General features: G+C 46.6%; 1 long non-coding RNA gene across 1 annotated transcript in view; it reads right to left on the bottom strand.

The window, feature by feature from the left end:
- The window catches only part of LOC146035997 (uncharacterized), a 63,602-nt gene that overhangs the window by 13,799 nt on the left and 26,343 nt on the right, over positions 1-23,460 (bottom strand). The window contains exon 2 of the long non-coding RNA XR_014460755.1: positions 22,215-22,354. This is a non-coding gene — a long non-coding RNA (uncharacterized LOC146035997). The remainder of the gene's footprint in view (positions 1-22,214; positions 22,355-23,460) is intronic.

Genomic DNA, 23,460 nt, shown 5'->3' on the forward strand with positions numbered 1-23,460 from the left:
CCTAGACACCTGTTGACCTTCACCCATGTCGACCTAGAACCCTGTCGACCCAACAGTGTCGACTTAATGCCTGTCGACCTAAGTCGGGTCAACAATAGGATCCACACCAGAGGAACAGTCAGAGGAACTGTGTTATGCTAAATAACCTGCTTGCATATATTCTACACAAGGAGTGCATTGGACTGCGTCTTATTCCAGGACACTTGCTGTTCCACTTGTGGCGACCAGCTTGGTAATTATAAATACCTCCCCCTTATTCCTCCATCCAGATCTGGCAAATATGGCTTTAATATATGTCCCCAGACCCACTACATATTGATGTGGCTTTTCCATACCTCAGGCCGTTTTAATCAAATATTCTTTGTGTGCCTTTTATGTGTGATTATTTTAGATTAACGTGTTTATTATTTTTGGGTATTAAACATTGACTTTTATTTTAAACTTGTTTAGCGCTGCTTTTTATGCTCATGTGATATTCTCATTAACATAATTCTTGCATATATGTTAAGATGGACCTAACTGTAATGAAGTGTCATATACACAAGAGAGTCTTGTGTTTTTTTTTTGTTTGTTTTTTTACAGTTGCATACAGTAACAATAGCCCGCAGACTCCGCGGTTGTGGCGAGGCGCTGAGTAAGTGTGGGTGCCGGGGGGCTGCGGGGATATTGGACCAGCCTGCCTTACCCCTCTGCTTTCCACCACCACCAGGACCCACAGATCTACTTGTTCTGACGCTCCTTCTGGCTCCTGCTAATGACAAATAGCCCACAAAAACATCCACCTCCTTACAGCAGGCACTTATTTAGGATGCTACAGGATGCGGATGTTAGGGGCAGCCATTTTGTGATGGACATTATCATTAGCAGGAGCCAGCCAGGAGGAGCACCGGGACGGCAGACAGGAAGATCTGCAGGTCCCGGCCACAGACCTGGCGGTGAAGGCAGGGTTGGGGAGGGGGATTTTTTTTTATAGGGGGGCGTTGCCAATATTACCGCAACTGTTTTTTTAATAATAATAAATCACATGTGCTACAGTAAAATGTTACCAGTGGTGGCTCCAGAGGTGGGGCTGCAGCACAGTTAAAAATTCAAATAGGGGAGCCAAAACCACTGCCACCAACTGCCATTTCAAACTGACTCACTGGCAGTTGGTTCACTGGCACTGAACTAAATATAATTACCTCCCAAAAATGTTATACCTGTAAAAATCAAATGTGAATCTTCTTAATATCTAATAAGTAATACAAATAGACAGCTGTGACTTGATATAATACATCCTTTCAGACATAAGTGAGCCATGTGCAATTCTTTACATACACACACGTGTAGGAATTTTGTGCGCAGCCCACAAATGCATATGCTATGCAAAAACTAACCTGGAATACATCCATCTGTAAATGAGCCCCAAAATGTGCTTACTGTATGCAGGTCTAATCGCCAGTTCTGTGACAGCTGCATAGTTTATAAATTCTAAGATTTTCAATGACCTACACCCAGGGGTTAAAGTAGGGGGGACTGGATGGAACTGAGTTCCACCACCTGTAATGGTAGAGGAAACTAGTTCCCCCTCCATCAAAGCCATGCACAGTAATTCCAACAGAAAAGACTGTCCCAGCAGCATTCTTTTTTGGCGCACCATACTGTATGTATGTGATTTCAAGCTGTCACAAGGTACTATTGCTGTGGGCATTATGTAAAAGGAGCAGTACGACTATGGGCATTGTGTATAAGCAATGGTACTTTGTTGCATACATGTATGCGGATTATGGAGTACTACTATGTAGCGTAACATGAAAAGGGGCACTACTGAGTGTCATAACGTGAGTAAGGGGGCACTACATATGGTGTTATGTGAACGAGATTGTGCTATCATGTGAAATTATTTAAATTGGGGGCACAATTGTATGACCACTGTCCCTTTATAAAGTATGGGAGGTAGGGCATAAACTTATAGTTTGCAGGGGGTGCCAAAATCCCTGGCACTGGCCCAGATTTCCCTAATGGGTGTGTGTGTGTGTGGGAGCATCGATGGCAGGGGAAATAAGTTCCACCACCTCTACATGACCACTTTAAGCCCTGCCTACCCTTCCAATTGGCCATTTTTGAGGGCACTGTCCCAACCTTGGATGGGTATGGGTTGTTAGGTTGACAGTGTCCAGATGAACAGTTGAAAGGTCAACCATGATTGGTCGACAGTCAAAAGGTCAACACATGAAACAGATCTACATGCATTAGGTGGACATGGTCAAAATCGACTCAAGCAAAAGCTCAACATGAAAAAAAGGTCAACGCAAGTTAAAAAAAAGGTGGGTATCGTCATAGGTACAAGGACACCGTATAAGTGTACAGTGTCCCCTCGCATGGATTGCTGTGCTCGCCATGCTTCAGGCACTATTATGTTCTCCCTCTATACCCACCGAGATGGTAAAGTATGAACAAGTCGGTTTTATAAAAAAAAAAATCATGAAAAACTCATGTCGACATTTTTCCATGATAACCTTTTCCATGTCGATCTTGTGTTTGCGCCGACCTTTCAACCGCGTCGACCGTTTTCATGTGTAGAACATCTGACTGCAATGGAAAGTATTCTGAAGGGAGGGAGAACGAGATAGGCTAGTGTTTTAGAAGCTCCCACAGAGGGTGTGCCCATGTTCTCTTATCCCTTTGCATAGGCGCATACTAGGGGTTATCCTGATCTTCCTGCAGACCAGCAGCTGTGCCCGGCATGAGGACATAGCACTACAGACGTGGATGCATGGACCCGCTGAGAGGTTGCTACTGTCTCCTGTGAAGACATTGACCTCTACTATGGCATTAATCTGAGATTGTGTTTCATAAACATGAGGTCCTGGGGATAAGGGAGAATGACCTGGTACCCTAAGGGGGCTGTTGCTTACACCAGTGAAGGATGCCGGAATGTTCAGCTGGCATCTTCCTCCACGACATATTTGCTCAGGATTTTTTAAGGTACATGAAGACAAATCACAGAGAAGAGACGTTCGTTTCGCAGGTTGCACTCTGTGACATCATCGTGTAAGCGCTAAAACAATTTCTCCCGTGTATTTCTGATTACACTCATGTGACAAACTATTTTTACATGCGATTCAAAAAAGTTATTAGGAGTAAGTTATAATATCCTTGCCCAGAACTTTTTAATCCAATAGTGGTGGATGAGATACTTTGCATATCTAGAAGGGTGGCCTCAGATGAAATGTATTTTCTATGTATTTATTGATATAAAAAAAAATAAAAAATAAAAAATTGGAAATTCGAGTCTCTGAGTTGATTTTCTACAGATCAGTGGTCGGCGATCTTCTACAATTAAAATAAAAAAAATGCACCTTGAATTTTGAAGCTATGGAAACCATATAGAATATGGAACCTTTGCACTGGTATCTCTACCTACGGCAGCCTTCGGGAGAAGGGGGGTAACACACACACCCTTACACACACTGCTGCTTCTGTACCATGGATAGCACAAACCTATAGTCTGAAAGCGCCAGAGAGAAGAGACTCTCTCCCTGCTCTGCATCGTCTGGTCATAGCGTCGGGCGGGCAGGAGATTTCAAAACACGAATGCAAATGAGTTTGCTCTCTGTCATATGGTAGAGTCAGTATGGTATTGCTATTTTAGTATCTAGAGTCTGCATCAGATCCATGATGTGAATAGACCTAGTAAAATTAGCAGACATGGCTGCAATGGGAAGTACAGAGTCGCAGTTGGGATGGGGATGCACGGTACCAGTAATGTACAAGAGGCCTCCTCTCTTATAAGGAATTTGTATGATACTGAAGCTAAAGGAGGTACAGTAGCATCTCAACTGTTTTGAGACGGTTGAGCTCTAGATGGTTGCTGCTGCAGCTCCGGGCCAATCGGTCCACTTCTCGTCTGTAGGCCAATTCGTCCCCGTCCTTGATGAGGCCAAGGATGGTAGTTTCATCAGCGAATTTGATTATCTTTACTGATTGAGCCTCTGAGGTGCAGTCGTTGGTGTACAGGGAGAAGAACAGGGGTGAGAGTACACAGCCCTGGGGGGCTACTGTGATTTTTTGTTTTCTATCAGGGCTTTTCTCTTATACAAAAAGCCCTGTGTATGAGACTGGCATGTCTCTCCAATATGATTTTGAATAGCAGATAATGATTTGTTCTAGAAAATCTAATGCGTGTTACAACACTGTCTAAGGGCCGCATTTATCAAACAATATTTGCGGCTAAATCCCTGAAACACCCATTTCCGGGGGTTAGCCGCAAATATTAATTATCACCCCAATGTACCAAAGGGGGAGTGCAGCAGAAATTTCCAAATCCCTGCTGCGCCCCCCCCCCCCCCCTGTACCACCGCCAGCCGCATCCCCCATAGGTTTTATTCTGAGATGGCGATAGCCCATTGTAGCCTATGGGCTACTAATCGCACTGCTGCCGGGGCAGTGCGGTCCCCGGGGTCGGCGGGGGGTCAGCACTAAACGCGCATGTGCAGACCCCCCGGCGCCCGGCTCAGCATGTCTGTGACAAGGCCCCTGTAACGAACCAGTACAAGATGGTACCTGGGCTTGGATCAGATGGCTGCAGCGAATTCGGGGTTGTTTCACTGCCATTTAGATGGAAAAACCTATGGCAGGGAGTGGTACACTCCAGGGAAGACCCACAAAAGGACAGCGCACCACAATTAGCAGCAACAAGGATTTATTTGGTGACACACAAACTGACCGCTGCATTATTTCAATAAATATGTGCAAACGACAAGAATAATGCCTAACAGATAAACAGTCACGATAAAGCATCACATAAGCAATGACCACTTGAGCATGCTCAACGGGTCAGGCTCTAGCGGTCATGACTGACATCCCGAGAATAATACAAGAGGAAAGAACATTTCCGGATAATAATGAGAACACGTAATTAAAACACGATACTAGCACTAGCAATATGGCTGTAAATTGAAATGGCCACCAGATGGTGCTATGCACCCTGTCTACACTGAACTTTAGTCTCTGCCTTAGGCAAACAGTCACTGACTCAGATGAATGGTCCCGAGAAGGAAGGTCCTCAAACTGACAAAAGTTAGGCCTTTGATAGTGTGCACACTACTTTATGTTCCAAGGGAAGAAATAACAATAAACGGTCCTCATGTAGAGGGACAGGAAAACTCCCTGTTTTCTGGGGTAGCTTCCTGTTAGTTACATTAACTAGGCTGCAGACATAACTTTTGGTAGGCGGCCAACCTTAGCAATGGGGCCAGTTACTAGGCAGGTGAGCCAGATGGCTGAAGGGGCTGGGGTTGTCCGCGCACCTCAGGGTACTATAGAGGCACTCTTTGCTGGAGCAACAGGACTGCAGGGTAGCCAGGGCATATAGGAAGTCCTGGTGCCTTCAGATGCTTTAGAGGCACTTTTAATGGAGGTGGCAGGACTTCCTGGGGCAGTGCTCCGATAAGCAGGCCTTAGGATGTTGGCCTTATCAGGGCAGCAGGGTGCGGGTCACTCAGAGGGGAGACATGGTACCTCAGGGTTGCCTACCCTCCCGGAATGGCCGGGAGTCTCCCGAAAATCGGGTCCCTCTCCCGGCCACCCGGAAGGGTGGGCAACCCTCCCGGATTCAGGGGGGACCCCCGCTGCGCCCCCGATCGCGGCATTTAAATACCGCAATCCATGGGTCTCAGAGGAGGGGGCGGAGCTAAAATGTCAAAATTGCTTCATTTTAGCCCCGCCCCCTCCACGGGGATACACAAATTCACATGTTTACGTCATGTGGGCGTGGTTTAGTGACATCACGCTCAAGCCCCGCCCCAAGCAGCTGCTGAAACTCTCCTCTCCAGGCTTCTCCCGGAGAGGAGAATATTAAAGTCGGAAACCCTGTGGTACCTGTGGTGCTGCTGCCGCCTCCCGCCAGTCAAGATTCTCGGCTCTCTGTCCTCCGCATTGTGGGGCAGATTTATTAAGCTCAGTGAAGTGATAAACTGTCTGGTTTTTATCACCGGATAATCAGCTCCTACGTGTGAAGTTACAGATGGTTTGAAAAATGACAGGTAGGAGCTGATTGGCTGGTGATAAAAACCAGACAGTTTAGCACTTCACTGAGCATAATAAATCTGCCCCTGTGTTCCAGAGTGTGGGGATGTCTGCTGTCCCGAGTGGTACCGTCCCTGGCGGTGGCTGCCGCTGTCCCCATTCGGCTTTTGGGTCAGCCTCTGGTCTCCCGTCTTCTTCTCCCTCCAGCTGATGCTCTGGGCTCCTGGATGCGGCTGTGTCTGTGGTCCCAGAGTGACCCCTGCAGGTGACTCCCTCAGTGTCCCATTGCTGCTCGGCGCCCACCTCTCCAGCCAGTGCCTCCCGGCTCTCTGTTCCTGCGGGGCAGCTACTTACACACCCGGTTCCCCGGCAACACACTCATTCTGTCCCACAGCGGCTTCCGGGCGCCGCTGTCAATCACTGTGCCGCTCCTCTCTTCACATGCTGCACACCTTACTCTCTGGGCTGACCTCTCACCCACCCTGCCTTTCGCGCCACTCGATCAGCCAATCCTGGTGGGCCAAGCTGCCGATGCTCCAGGGCAAGGAAAGGACACCAACTGGGTCCTAGCGCCCTGCTTCTATTGTTAACCCTTGCTGCCCCAGTCAATGGGCAACAGGGTCTGTTTAGGCAGCGTTGGCTGCAATTGTCCAGTTCCTTTGGGGTACAGAGGTAAAGGGGGTACCCCTGGAGTGGGGTACCACACATCAACAGGATGGGCTCCTTTCGGATCCCTGTCCCTGCACTTGTTACATAGTTACATAGTAGGTGAGGCTGAATAAAGACTTGCGTCCACCCAGTTCAACCTATGTTTATAATAGTTTATCCCTTGTTGTTTAGTATGTTCTGATATTCTAAAGACAGCTAATGTTACTTATTCGTACCCAGGGCCGGTGCCACCACTAGGCAGGACTAGGCATTTGCCTAGGGTGCCGGCCACTGGAGGGCGGTACTGAACCGCCGAGGTACCATAGAGAGGTACCAGAAAGCAGGGAGCGCAGAGCAGGTGAGTATGTAATCCTCCTCCCTCTCCCCTCCCCTCATCCGTTAATTAACGCGGCCCCCCTGCGCCGCCCGCTTCCTGCTCCCCGCTGGGGGGATTTCAGCGCGGCAGTATCACCCGCACACCCCCCCGTGCCGTATCGCACCCGCCACACCATCCCCCCGGCCAGGCGGCGGGCGGCACAGGGGGTTTTGCCTGGGGCTGGCGGGGGGCTTGCACCGCCCGGTTCGTACCCGTGGATGTTTTTAACCAATAAATGTTTATCCAACCGTATTTTAAACGTATTTATAGTGTCTGCCGACACCACTTCTCCAGGAAGAGAGTTCCAAAGTTTTACTGTTCTGACTGTAAAGAAATGTTTTCTTCTAGATTAAAAAAAACTTTTTTCTTCTAAACTAAACTCGTGCCCTCTCGTCCTAGATTCCTGTCTAGCAGAAAAAAAGGGTGTTTGACAGTTCCTATTGGCCCCTAATGTCTTTATACATATTGAGCATGTCCCCCCTTAAACGTCTCTTCTCTAGATGATACATCCTGGCACTAGTATCGCATTTAATGTGAATGTATTGTAAATGCTATACATGATAAATGGGCCCCTAAGCTTCAATGTTCTGTATGGGGGAGCCTTGGTCAGGGGTAGGGCTGCCACTAGGAATTTTGGGGCCCGGGACGGATTTCCTGTCTGGGCCCCTCCCCTCATCTCCTCCCCCTTCACTTACCACCCAACTCCTGCTCCCTCATCCCCTCCTGCTGAACGCAGCAGGTCCCGAAGCGCATGCTTCTTCAATGTAGGACGCTGGCGGCCAATTAAAATGCAGCACCAGCTGGTGTGCCAATCAGAGCTCGTGTACCAGCAGCCGCACTGATTGGCTAACAGTACACTTGCTCTGATTGGCTCAAAAGCCAGTGCAGAATTTTAATTGGCCGCCGTTGTCCTGCAATGAAGAAGCCTGTGGTTCATTCAGTGCACCGAGCACATCGCAGGCAGCACAGTGGAGACAGTTGGGGGAAGGGGGGGGGGGGTGTGGTGGGCAAAATCAGCTGCCCCCAGCACCTCCATATCGGCGGCCCTGGTCAGGGGAATCCACCTCAGTCGTTCTCTCACTAACAGGATGCTTCCCATTACACATGAAATAAAAGGATTATCCCAGGCAATTAACCTCCTATTTCTAGCAGGCTACAGCGGTTTAGAAAAGCTGAGTAATTTAACTGCTGGGTCTCCTGTAACCTCCCAGCCATTAAAAGGAACTGATACACCTTTTCTTAGGGAAATCGATGGAGCCCAATCAAGCATTGTCTTGTTACAGCCCTCTGTACACAGAGGGACCCCCTTAAATCAGACAGACAGGTCTGAAGCTGCGTTTCCCTCGTCACCATAACTCATACGTGTCAGCAAGATTCATCAAATTCCTCCAGGTGATTACTCACTTCAGAGAAAGCAGCAAGAATTGATTTTCACTGGAAGAAGAAAACAGCAGCAGGTCAATACGCAGAGCTTGGTCCACTGTATGTGGATTATATTTTATAGTAAGCCATTCATCCTCCCCCCACTCGCGTTACCCCTAATTACTATAGTATAAACCTCTGCCAGAAATGAGGTCTTATAGGATAATTGTTACATCTCTTCTAGATATATTATTCCAATGGCCGGTAGAGATTCTTGTGTGCAGGTAGAATAATGGGCCTAATTCTGTATCACTCAGAAGGGGACGAAATCGGCCCGTTTGCGATGTTGAGGTGCCAGCATAGCACTCTGGGTTACTGTATAAATGGTCAACACTGGCTAGGTCAACACCTTGAAATGGTCGACATACACAAGGCCAAAAATAGTAGCACGTCATTGTAGCCCCACCCCCCACTTTGCAATGACTGTAATACCGGCATTGCACGACAGGGGGCGTGGCTACAAGGATGCTAATGCTCTGACCAGGCCCCCAAATGCATCATAACTTTCTAGCACCGCCCCCATCCCACCCCGTCAGCTGCCTTGGCCCCCTGTCTCAAAAGAACTGTCTGCCCTCTCCCGGAGAAGACAGCCCAAATGTAGGCAACCCTGGTTTAAGTAACTGGCACACATTATATTTAAGCTACCCAGGTATATGAATTCCAGTTTGTTTGCAATTCTGAAGGCTAGGCGTGAGATTGGGGGTGAAAATGGCATTGCTTAATATGCTTTTTTTACGTATGTCCATTCCATACATTAAGTATCCTGTCTCAAAAGTTCGTTCATAAAGTCTATGCCCTAGACTCACACTTTACACCAGGGGCGTAACTAGAACTGCGTGGGCTCCATAGCAAAATCTTTAATGGGGCCCCTCCATCACCGTAGCAGGGGAACGCCCAGCATTTTATGGGAGTCTGCATAAAAATGGTGGGCGTTCCCCTTCAAAGGCAGGCGTGCCGATGCCTGCTCAGGAAGGGGGGCTGACTGACGTCATCTGCCTCACCACTGGCTGCTGGCCGGGTCCCCTGTTCGCTGAGGCCGGGTCTCCAGTTTACATGTGCCGGCTGCCGGGTCTCCTTTTTTGGCACCCGCCGGGTCTTCTGTTCAGAGCCTGCCGGGTGCCAGGTCTCCCTCTCGCCAGGACCAGCATCAGGGGAGCATGGGATGGAGCGGCGACTCTACTGGCAGGGAGAGGGGAGCGTGGGACTTCAGCACTGTAGCACTGCTTGGGGAATAATGGGACTGCTGTGTGGCGGGAGCGCGGAACTACGGCAGCGCCGCTGGCGGGGAGGGTGCAGGACTGAATTTCAAAAAAGACAAAATAAAAAAATAAAAACTTCAAGGGGTGTAGGGGATTGCCAGCTGGGCCTTGGGCCCCCCACATAGCTGGGCCCCATAGCAGTTGCATCCCCTGCACCCTCCATAGTTACGCCACTGCTTTACACTTTAACCCTGATTCCAGCTTTTCGCCAGGATATTTGGATATTGGATATTTGCGCAAAAACATAACATTTTCATACTGCGAATGTGGGTGAAAAATCTCACATGTATAATAAAAATGCATATTTTAAAAAATATGCCCCGTAAATGTAATTTATTTTCATTGTACTATTTTGTAATTCTTAAAAAATTAGAATTTGTAGACTTGCACAATAAGATTATATACAAAAAAGATTTGCAAGTAATTTAAGTATTTTCAGTTAACAGTATATTTTAAAATGTTCACAGTGATCAGAGCAAAGGTGTATGAGGATTCATCTAGATTCCACAATAGCAGTGATGATCTTAAACTGCCACCTTGTGGACATTTGATAAATGACAACTGGCAATACAGAAGTACTGGATAAGGACAATTTATGGCAGAATGCTTCAGAACGCTGCTCCTGAAAGTCCTTAGGAAAGGCATTTTGGAACCTGTGGCAGGCCAGGCAAAGGTGTACCGTGGCCCGCTGCTCACCAGCGTCTTAGTTATCCCTGCTGACGCCGAAACCACCGAACAAAGGACTCTTAAAATTCACTCCCCTGCACCTGGTCAGACCAGGTACAGCGTCTAACCTCCAATCACAGTGGACCGGACATATGATCTCTGACCAATGAGAATGGCCTTTGACCTCCCCTTTCTGACCCTATAAGATAGGCGACCCGGAGCAGGCTCGGTCACTTCGGCACATCTACCTTCCCTTGACCTTCCTACCGGACTATAGTTCATTCCTGAACGATAGTGAGCTCTGACCGGACTGTGCTTCGCATACTTGATGACCACGGGTAACGGTTGCATTTCACGGTATTTATTCTTAAAGTATTGTTGGCTGGTTGTGTCTTGTATCTGTATTCTTTCCCCTTAGCAGAGTCTGTCTAGTATTCATTGTTAGTATATTGTATTACTTGTTATACTTGTTTATTCTTATTTCTGTAACCCCCTTTTGTCCATTAGGGACTTAAATACAAACCTTTTTACGGAGTTCTAATCTCCTTATTTCCATTCAGTGGTCGTGTCTGTTTATTCGCATAATAGCGATAAGGTATATTACGGACACTGTCCTTTAAGGTATATTCGCAGAATAGAGACAAAGTACTGCGAAAGGATCTCGTATTAAGGTATTGTTTCTTGGTGCAAAATACTAAGTAAAAAGGTACGCTACGCTGCGCTACGTTTTGTTCGCACGTAGTTAGGCATAAAGGGTAAGCAGGTTACGGACACATTACGTAACCTGCGCTTTTCACTCATTGTCTCTCTGGTCATAATCAAATCGCCATTAACAATTGGGGGCACGTCCGTCCGCTCCACATTCCAGAACTCAGTACCAGGCGTGCGACCCGACCTATACCAGCAAAAGGGTGGAAGTATTATCCATTGCTGGATAGGCCAGGTCCGCGGCGGTGCGGGGTTCGGGAAGTGCTAGCGCTGAACCCGGAGTACAATAAGTGAAAGCCACGTGTTTTAAAGTATATCATACCTAAGTGTTTAGTAAACTGTACTTCTGCCTGCCACAAGTAGTTTAACGGGGTATAGTGTCTTGGGTTGCTTGTTTATTACAGTATATGTACCACGTGCGATAAGGTTCGCACACGTGGAATCTGTGTTTATTATAGTACATAGAGGATCCCCTCTGTGCAAAACTATAACTTTTATTGTTAGTAACTGCAAAACCAGAGACTCCGCCACGTGGCGACAAGCCCTGGGCCTTTTTGCAGTAACGTAAAGCGTCTATTGTGTATTACGCAAGGTGCGCGCGCACGTGCCCATATCGGGAAATTTTAGCATCTTTGTACGTGATTTACGGATTAAGTGCGGGATTTATTTCGCATCTTGATACGTAACTTTCGGACGGAGTTAAGGGATTTATTCCACATTTAGGCGCAATTACTGCGTATAGCGAAACCCGAGTGCAACCTTGCAAATATACTATAGAACACGTGGGTGGCCGATTCATCGGCGGCCTGTGAACAGCGCATGTACACACGTGGCTGTTCATTGGTACTGCACATGCAGCACACATAGGAACTCAAAGGTGAACAGTATTAAACCACTAGCTTTATTTAAACAGTATAGCAATATACTGTGGATAAGGTGGTGATTAATAAAAGAAAATAAGTTTTTTTTCTTTTTGTTCATTTTTTTTTTCATAAGCAAGCAACTCAAGCATTATTTTAATAGATTCCTATAGTTTATTATAAGGGATTTATACCTGCATAAGAATCTAGTGAAAAGCTACCGGCCTGGGAAAATTTTCTGTACAGAAATATTTCAAAAATAAGCATAAGACCGAGGTGTAACTAGCGCCCAGTGTGAAAAATAACTGAGGCGGACGGGTGTGGGACGGACACGACCCAAGCGCAGTGTAGTCCAGTGTAGGACAGGTCCAGTTAGGACAGGGTGTACGTGCCGACGTACACATAGGAACTGCCCCTTCAGTGGAATTGATTCCGCTAGGAGGGTACAAGAAGATACATCGGAACGCACTTGTTTCCGATTAGCTACTTTAGAAATCCGATTTTTGGGGGTATAGGAAAACAAGTTTGTTATACCCTGGAAAAATTGTGCCGCACCAAGCAAGTTGGCTAGAAGTTCGCTGCTAGTTGAAAGACTTGGTGATTGAGTATCGTACCTCGTATCCTTCGCACCTGCTTGACTGTGGGATGTTCTAGGAAGCTGTAGAAGTGAGTGTTTGGGGAGCTCTCAGATAAGTAATAACCCACCGATATCTATTAAGCTGTGAACGTTTATTCCTGTAACTATGGGTAATAACGGGTCACGCTGTGATAACGTGCAAGATAGGGAGGAAGCAAGCCGGCCAAAAGGATCGGCTGCTTTTATTATGTGCAGGAAGCACGGTGAACTCGCAGTTGTTTATCAAAATAAATGGAGAAAAATGACACAAGGCAGCAAGTTAGAATTTCCCAGTGTTGGTAGCTTCGATCCAGAAATCTTATCGGCAGTAAAAGATGAAATATGCCTACTCTCCAGTCGTAAGGAGAGAGTGAAGCATATAAATATTCTTAAATTGTGGCAGAAGGAAGGACAGGAACAATGGGGAACCAGAAGTCTGGCAATACCTGATGCAATCAGCCACAATAAAAATGCAAATGCAACCGCTGCCATAATAGAATCAGCTCCCCCACCCCCATATGTGCCGAAGGGGTTAATGACTTATAAGAAAGACATAAGTAAGAACGTATCAGTTGCTAACTTGTACCCTGTTTTATCCCCTTATAAGGAAACCCGAGAGGAGAACGAGCAGCTGTTGGCATTGGCCGTCTCCCATGCAATTAACATGATTGAGGGAAAAGCTCAACCCGCTGTTGAGGCCCCAGCACAGGAGGAGGAGACGGCTGATGCCAACAGCATAGTATTGGACTCAGGTAATGATGCACCACACAGCACAGACACAAATGACTCCCAAGCAGGTCCCAGTAATGCGAATGTGGTACAAACATACCCTGTACGCACACTGGAGGTTCCCAATGGTAAGGCAGACAGAGAGGGTGTGATACCTACCAGAAAGATGACCATGCTAAACCCATGGACACGGTTAGAGCTGCGGTCCATCATTACAGATTTCCCTGATCCTAGGAAAGATCTGGCAGTGTGCCGGAAATTTGTAAGGGATCTAGGAAACTCTGATGAGCCCACCAACAAGGATTGGAGAATCATGTTGAGGGCCTGTCTCCCCACTCACATTGACATCCCGAAATTCATTCAGGATAGTGGATTGAAAGTGGACAAGGAGATAAATGATGAGATCAACCAGGAGAATATACGCCTGATTAACTTACAGTTGGGAGTATATTTTCCTGCGGCAGTAGAATATAGCAAGATTTTCACCATCAAACAAAAGGATGGCGAAACTGCTGCTGATTATTTTACAAAGGCCTTACTGGAGGTATCAAAGTACACTGGTGTCTCCGAGCCTAAGGACGACCCCCACCTGAGGGAGATGATTGTCTCTGTGCTGGTGGAAGGGCTTAGGGAAAACCTGAGAGCCAGAGTCCAAACTTCTTTTCCAAATTGGCGTGGAATGACAGTGGATGCCCTACGAGAATCTGCTGTGGACCACGACCGCAACATTAAGAAACACAGGGAACTGCAAACTGACAAACTGATGATGGTTAGCATCCAAGCCCTTACTAATGCCCCAAACAAAGCTGCATACCAACGAAACACCAGGGACACAGGTAGAAAACCAATTATCTGTTACAACTGCAATACAGAAGGTCACTATGCAGCTCGTTGTAGGTTAGGAAACCACAGGAGTTATCAGACACATAAGCGAGAATGGGAATCTCACAAAGGTGAGACACGGAGATACCCAGCCCCTAGACAATGGGAGGAGACAGACAGGTCACGCAACATGCCTCCTCCCCATCTGATGGCTGACACTGTGCTAAGGGCAACCCAGGTCAGACCATAGGAAACAGGTCATACCTGTATCCTACAGCCAGTTAGACTAACACAACACCTTGGAGAGGAACCTCAGGTGAAGGTTGATATAGCTGGAGTAAGGCAAACCTTTTTGGTTGATACAGGGGCGGCCAGATCTGTTCTCAACACTCCTCTTCACTTGGGTTTCACTAACCAATCAGTAGCAGCAATTGGGGTAACAGGAAAAATACAACATTACCCACTGACGAAACCAGCGGAGGTTACAATTGGGCCTTTGCATACCAAACATTCTTTCCTGTTGGCTGCAGCGGCCCCGACTAACCTCCTAGGTAGAGATTTACTATGTAAAATGGGATGTGTCATCTATTGCACTCCCGATGGGGTATTCCTAGACACTCCTAAAAATTTTACACAAGAAGTGCAAGATATGCTGGACAGTCCTCAGAGGCTAATGTTGTATTCAACTGTTGTAGAATCAAATCCATCTAGGGTAGCTGAAATTACAGCACAAATACCGGGTTCCCTTTGGACTAAAGATGGACAGGACGCTGGGCTAATGGCAAATGTAGCTCCAGTAGAAATCCGCTTAAAAGAAGGCAGGATAGCCCCAAAAATACCGCAGTACCCTTTAAAACCTGAAGTTGAGCTAGGAATATTTCCAGTGATCCAACGATTGCTCCAACAGGAAATCCTAGTTAGAACTTCCAGCACGGCCAATAGTCCCATCTTTCCTGTGAAAAAGAGCGGGGGAGGGGCTACAGACTAGTGCAGGATTTAAGAGGGGTAAACAAGGTAGTTGAGAGCCAATTCCCCGTAGTGCCAAACCCAGCTGTCATCCTAATGCAAATCCCACCTCACTGTACTCATTTCACAGTCATTGATTTGTGTTCAGCATTCTTCTCCGTCCCTTTGCATCCTGACAGCCAGTATCTGTTCGCCTTTACTTACAGAGGAGTACAGTATACCTGGACACGACTTCCCCAGGGGTTCATAGACAGCCCCAGCATCTTCTCCCAGGCCTTGCATGATTGTTTACAATCCTTTCAACCCATGAGTGGTTCGATACTGATACAATATGTCGATGACTTGTTGTTGTGTTCTGGGTCACTGGAGTCATCAGTGGATGACACTAGACAGCTACTGATGCATCTCTCAGAGACAGGACATAAAGTATCAAAGGATAAGCTGCAATTATGCCAGACCAGGGTTAAGTATCTGGGACACTGCCTTACCCAAGGGCTGAGACACCTCACCGACGACAGAATCCAAGCGATTCAGAACATGGTACTGCCACAGACCCAGCATCAGATCCGTACGTTCCTAGGCATGTGTGGATACTGTCGCAATTGGATCCCAGGATTCTCTATTCTGGCATTACCACTGCAAGAGATGGTTTCCTCAACTAAGCCTGATCGGGTCTCTCATACTGTGGAATCTGAACTGGCTTTCGAGGAACTAAAGGTGAGCCTAACCAAGGCCCCAGCACTGGGAATGCCAGATTATGGGAAACCCTTTGAACTGTACGGAACTGAATCAGGTGGGTGTGCGGCAGGAGTACTTGTACAAAAGCATGGTGATGCCAACCGACCAATAGCGTACTACAGTGGCCAGCTGGACACAGTAGCACGCTCACTCCCAACTTGCTTACGAAGTGTGGCTGCAATAGCACAACTAGTAAGTAAGAGTGAGGACGTAGTGTTGGGACACGATTTAACTGTTCATGCTCCCCATGCTGTCTCTGCCCTCCTAAATTCTGCCCAAACACGTCATGTGTCCTCAGCACGGTTCACTAAGTGGGAACTGGCGCTGATGGCCCCAGTAAATATTACCATCAAAAGATGCAACACACTAAACCCAGCCACATTCCTTCCTCGTGTGCCCTCCAAGGCACAAAGGGTGGAGGGTGATGGGAATGTTGCTGAATATGGTAAAGCAGAGTTTAGTGAGAGTAAGGACAAACATGATTGCATGACCTACCTGAATCAGACCTTCACAGCACGTCCTGACATAAGCGACAGCCCATTAAGTGAGGTAGACATAACCTTATTCACAGATGGTAGCTGTCATAGACAGACGGACACGGGAGAGCTGTGCACAGGCTACGCGGTAGTAGATGGAGAAGGTATTGTGGAAGCTGAACCCTTAGGACCACCTCACTCAGCGCAAGTAGCGGAACTGGTGGCACTGACCAGAGCATGTGAACTGGCCAAAGGGAAATCAGTTAACATATATACCGACTCCAGATATGCTTTCGGAGTAGTCCATGATTTTGGAGCCCTATGGCGCCTCCGAAATTTCATGACGGCGGCTGGCACACCAGTGGCGCATGCGACGTACATTAGGAGACTTCTGGGAGCTATTCAGCTTCCAGACAGAGTGGCTGTTATCAAGTGCAAAGCTCACACATCAGAGAAGGACCCAGTGTCACTTGGTAACAGCCGCGCTGATGAGGCAGCGAAAAGGGCCGCATGCCCTGTAAATATTTTCACCCATCCCACCAACCTTTGTACACTGAACATGGTATCCACATCCAAACTGATAGACATGCAGAATTTGTGTTCCCCACAGGAAAGAGCAGTATGGAAGTCGAAGGGATGTGGCCAAGAGTCCACCGGACTTTGGAGAGATGGACACGGGAAACCAGTGGCCCCCAGAGCATACCTTCCTAGTCTAGCCGAGGCGGCCCATGGGCTGACACATCTTGGGAAGGAAGGTATGTGCAAGCTGGTAAAGGCCTACTGGTGTGCACCAGGGTTCGCTTCTCAAGCAGGTAGAGTAGCAATGTCATGCCTCACCTGTTTGAGGAAGAACGTTGGAAAAGCCATCCCAACAGAGCCATCCCACATCCCTCCTACAGAAGGCCCTTTCCAGGTAATACAAATCGACTTCATACAGTTACCACCCTGTAGAAATTTGAAATATGTATTAGTTTGTGTTGACATGTTTTCCAGCTGGGTGGAGGCTTTCCCCGCTGCCTCCAACACTGCTACCTTTACAGCAAAGAAAATATGTCAGGAGTTTGTCTGTAGGTATGGTATCCCAAAGGTCATTGAGAGTGACAGAGGCACTCATTTCACAGGAGAGGTCTTCCAAATCATGTGTAAACTCCTGGGGATTAATAGTAAACTTCATACTCCATATCGTCCCCAGGCGAGCGCCAAAGTTGAGAGAATGAATGGTACTATTAAGAACAAATTGGGTAAAGTTATGGCTGAAACAGGGTTGTTATGGCCAGAGGCATTGCCTATTGTGCTGTATAGCATTAGGACCACTCCCAGGACTCCGCTTAACTTGTCCCCCTTTGAGATATTGTTTGGTCGGCAGCCACACATCATGATAGACCCACAGGATGATCTAAAATGTAACAATGAGTTAACTGTACAGTATATCCTAAAGCTAAACAAACAGCTAAGGGAGCAACAAAAGCAGCTGAAGTTACTGAACCCTGATATGCCTACCGAGAATTGTCATAATCTTAAACCAGGAGACTTTGTTATGATCCGAAATTTCTTACGCTCAGGTTGTTTGATAGACCGTTGGGAAGGACCGTACCAAGTTTTGTTGACCAGCACTACATCGATTAAAGTCGCAGAGAGAGAGACTTGGATACATTCGTCCCACTGCAAGAAAGCCAGTAACCCAGAATCCCAGTGTGCAGAGAGCGAGAGAGAAGAAGTGTCGCTAGAAGCATTGTTTCGGGAACACTGAGAAGCAGCCAAGGTCGAGCAACCTGAGCGAACAAAGGTCTAAGAGCAGAGCAAAATAAAAGTCCCCTGGTAGAGATGATGGAAGGACTCCAAGCAAAAGGTTCACAGTTATGCATATATGTCTTTGTTTTCTTTCTGTGTTCTTCTCTTCATCCTAAAATACTCGGTGGCTGCCACATTCTAGAGCGATCGGAGCGGAGTTCTGACAGTGTAATAATGGACCCAGATATGGGTGAGGTAGAATCCCTAAACCAGCTTGACACTTTGCCCATGACAGGAGAAGGTAAAAGGTATGAGGAAAACGTAGTTTAAGGGCTATGTGATGATTTATTGTCTGGTGAGTACTGTGTCTGTAGATATTGTCAACCTAAAATGGAAGAAGGATGCATCCAGCGATGTCAGTCGACCAGTAAGGCAACTACCGGCCGACATCCCTTGAGTGATTACCACTCATTAGTGGGTAAGGTTTTAAACCAAACAGAATGCTGGGTGTGTTCACAAGTATTACATAAAAGGAGTAGTGTAGGCCTAGTCCCATACCCGCTTAATATTTCAGAGATAAGCGTATTAAATAAGGGGAGGCCATTGGATAAGAGATACCTGTATACCAGGTCCCCTAGTCTTAGATTACACCCATACCAAGTGGATAAATCCCTGGTATGTATGAACTTCTCAAGTTCCAGAACAATCGGTACTTGGGAAGTGACATGGCAAAACCAGACAATAACTTACTCCCAGCGTCCAGATGGAGAGCCCATAGATAAAGAATTATTGTTAAAAATCCGAACCAGTGGAAGACACTATAAATATGTTTACACGGTGAAGAAAAGTAAAATGATGGCCGGCAGAGTATCAGCCGGCTACTGTAATATGACCCTACAGCCAGAAACATGTGAGGAACGAGTCAGGGAGCAGGGGACGGGGATGTTCTTATGGATAATGTGTGACAAGATCATGAAATACTCTGTCCCTTATTTTCTCCCTGACGATGTTTACTATATTTGTGGTAGAAGGGCGTACAAATGGCTCTCCATGAACTACGTTGGTATTTGTTATCTAGGCAGAGTGTTACCGGAAGTGATGACCCTCACACACGATGAGATGATGAACATACACAGAGGTATTTCTCCTCCTTACACTCATACCCATTATGACCAAATCCATAAAAGGGATTTAACAATAAGAAAAGAACCCCTAGCTTCTGAAATGATACACGAGTCGTTCGGTATCCAACTCCTCATTGCTTTAGATATCACCCATACCGCCAGAGTCATAAATTTTAAATATATACAAGCATTAGCCAGCTTGGTAGATAACATCACTGAGATTTATGATGACACTTTTAGATACACTGGGAAGGAGTTGCAAGCATATAAAAGAGAGCTAGTCCAACATCGGATGGTGTTGAACTATCTGACAGCTATGACAGGAGGATATTGTGTCACCCTTTCTACACAGTTTGGGGTGAAATGTTGTACATATATCACCAACAATACTGAAGACCCAGAAGAAATCATCGATCACCGGATGGATGAGATTCTTCAGCTTAAATGGGAATTTAGAAGGGAACATAATATCAGCCTGGCAGAAATAGGTAACAAAGTTAGCGAATGGACCTCCTGGTTGAATCCAATGCACTGGTTCTCTGGTTTAGGAGAATGGGCGCAAGGGATCATAGCTAGCATAGGAAAACTCCTTCTCTGTATCGGTGGTGCCATCATAGTCTTTGTGCTACTGTTCAAATGTTTAAAGGTGGTGACCCGGGGAAAGGCAAAACGTACCGAAATCATGAGTGTAAGAACGAGAGATACAGAGGAAGACCAGGGTTTGGTATATGACCCTAAAATCGAAACCACCTCCCTTTAAAGAAACCATATTTGTGAACGTGTATATGTTGTAACCACCCCTGTTTTTATTTTTATCCCAAAATTGTACATTATCCTTCGTGACCCTGAGTAGGTTGTTCGATAAATGCGGCCCATCGTTTATCCATGATCCTGGATCAGCCGAGAGCAGATGGTTTACTCCCCTTACATGTTTAATTCATGTATCCCAATTTCTCTGTTAGGATTATGAATTTCTGTATTGTCGTGTGAAATGTTTTGTATTGTAACAGTTTTATAATTACTGTTAAAGGGTGGACTATGGAAGTCGAGTTACACACACGCCATTTTAGGATAGTATGGCCGCCATTTTGGTTCACAGAGTTGCGCAAATAAAGTTTCCATACCCGAGTATGCGTAACAAAGTGGACCAGAAGAGTAGCCATACTATCACACATAAATTCATAAATACATACTGACACTAAGTAAAATGTAGTTAAAGGTTTAGAACGCCACACATAGCTTAGTTAGCCCCGCATACATCTGTCTGTATCATGTTTAGTACCGTTCCGTTCAGCTCATTATGCGAAGTATTCCGGTCATTGCGAATATTTCGCAATGTACACTGCCCGATAGTTATGGACATAATCCATAACTCAGAGACAGTTTCTGTTGAAAGTAGTTAACAAAGGAAACTAGATGAAACCAGTTCTTATCCCTGCTGACGCCGAAACCACCGAACAAAGGACTCTTAAAGTTCACTCCCCTGCACCTGGTCAGACCGGGTACAGCGTCTAACCTCCAATCACAGTGGACCGGACATATGATCTCTGACCAATGAGAATGGCCTTTGACCTCCCCTTTCTGACCCTATAAGATAGGCGACCCGGAGCAGGCTCGGTCACTTCGGCACATCTACCTTCCCTTGACCTTCCTACCGGACTATAGTTCATTCCTGAACGATAGTGAGCTCTGACCGGACTGTGCTTCGCATACTTGATGACCACGGGTAACGGTTGCATTTCACGGTATTTATTCTTAAAGTATTGTTGGCTGGTTGTGTCTTGTATCTGTATTCTTTCCCCTTAGCAGAGTCTGTCTAGTATTCATTGTTAGTATATTGTATTACTTGTTATACTTGTTTATTCTTATTTCTGTAACCCCCTTTTGTCCATTAGGGACTTAAATACAAACCTTTTTACGGAGTTCTAATCTCCTTATTTCCATTCAGTGGTCATGTCTGTTTATTCGCATAATAGCGATAAGGTATATTACGGACACTGTCCTTTAAGGTATATTCGCAGAATAGAGACAAAGTACTGCGAAAGGATCTCGTATTAAGGTATTGTTTCTTGGTGCAAAATACTAAGTAAAAAGGTACGCTACGCTGTGCTACGTTTTGTTCGCACGTAGTTAGGCATAAAGGGTAAGCAGGTTACGGACACATTACGTAACCTGCGCTTTTCACTCATTGTCTCTCTGGTCATAATCAAATCGCCATTAACAGCTAGTATACACCTCAGCTTCTACCTTAATTTGCTAAAGCAACTACAGTTGATACAGAGATACAGTAGGTCATCTGTGCGCAGTGTAAGAGCCTGCATGCTGAGAGTTTTAGTTCTACAACAGACGGGAGCAATGCTAACCCTTTCTCTTTGCAAATCCAGAGTTCGGCTGCTGTCCAGCCCCCCCCCCCCCCCCACCTCCTCTTTGTTAACCACTTATTTTCTGTATGCATTACTCTTCATAATCCTTCTGCTGTGTGTATTAATAACCCCTCTGCTGTGCTTACTGCTGAGCTCTGACCCCTGAGATGAACCCCTCTATTCCTAGACTATACCCTACTCTCCCCACACTGGGTAACCCCCTCCGCTCTGTTCCTGTATTCTCTGTACTCTGGTGGTTGATGGTTAACCCCTTCTTCTCTAGGCCACATTTTCATCCATCACTTTGTTCCTTCCTTCCTGAGTGTACAAAACCTACCTGCCGTGCTGTGGTGCCAGCCCTTCTTGGCCTCTCCTGCCCTGTTCTATAAATGGGCTCTGTGGCAACACAAAAACAGCTTGTATGCCCTTCATAAATAACTCCAACCAAATATATCAAATTTGGTATGAGAGCTTAGACAGCAATAAAACTAAAGGGTAAGATGTTTGAAGCAGTGATAACGGAGGAGAAGTGATAAAGCACCTGGTACTTTATCACCGGCCAATCAGCTCCTGACAGTTAAGTTACAGGCTGGGTTTAAAAAGGGACAGTTAGGAGCTGATTGACTGGTGATATCAGACACTTTATCACTTCTCGTCCCTTATCACTGCTTCATACATCTACCCGTAAATCCTTTACTTACTTTCGACTTGTGAGGCTCCATTTGCAGAATTCCAAGTTGAACTTATAGTCCCATGTGTCACTTCACTCTGCTTTCTCAGTTCTTTCTCTTGATGGGAAGTTGTTAGAGGAGAAGAGAACCATGGCTGTCAGCTTGTCTCGCTGTAGACAGGACAAGGACAGAGGAATTATCCTTCCACCTCCCGTGATCATTTTTGGACAAACATAGAAACGTTTATATTAATATATATGGAGTACATGGCTGTAAGTGTGTGGACACCTGAACATCACTGTATAATGTATTATTTCAAAACCATGGGCGTTAATATGGCTTTGGTCCTTCTCTGATGATATTACAGCCTCCACTTTTCTCAGAAGGCTTTCTACAGGTTTGGAACGAGACTTCTGGTTCTCACATCCATTCAGCCGGCATTCAATTGGTCAGGGCTGCGCAGACCAGTCAAGTTCTTCCTCAACTAAGGCCTAGCCAACCTATGGCTCTCCAGCTATTGTGAAACTACATATCCCAGCATGCCATGCCACCAATGTAGCATTTCCTAATAGCAAAACTGTGGCAGGAAAAGCTGGACCTCGTAGTTTCACAACAGCTGGAGTGCCACAGGTTGGCATGTGTCCGGGCAGAGGATATGAAGTGGCTCCAAGATGGCTATAGAGAAACCGATTTTGGAGCAGCTGGATTACTGTATATTCAAAAGAAAACAAAACGAGTCCTCTCAGTACCATGCGAGAACACATCCCCTCGCATGTCGCCGACCATGGAATGAGTGAAAGGCAAGCTAACTGTTATTTACGAGCACTAGAACAAAGACTGGGTGGGAGGGTGAAGACCAAACGGCCACCCACGGCAGGCATCGGCCCATCCGCGTACCAACGAGAACGCCCAGTATTTTCATGAGGGTGCCCATAAAACGCTGGGCTTTCCCATGGTCCAGTGCAGGACCCGGCCAGGGGCGGATTTAAGGGGGGGCGAACGCCCCCCATGGCCAGTGGAATCACTGCAGGAGGCAAGGGGTATACTGCTCACTGCTGCCGGCCGCATCTGCACCTACTAAGTAATGATTGTAGTGATGATGGGGAGGTGATGACGCCGCCTCTCTCACCCAGTAGCTGATATAGCTGGGCTTTCTCTCCCCATCCTGCCGTCCTATTGGCTGTTGGGCTGTAAATTAGGTGGTTTGCCACCCTGATTGCTCACAGAAAGTGTGTGGAGTGGGCTGTGTCTACAGCACTGACCGGCGGGCACACGG

The sequence above is a fragment of the Crinia signifera genome, chromosome 9 (genome assembly GCF_055691185.1).
Source record: "Crinia signifera chromosome 9, ASM5569118v1, whole genome shotgun sequence".
Lineage (NCBI taxonomy): Eukaryota > Metazoa > Chordata > Amphibia > Anura > Myobatrachidae > Crinia > Crinia signifera.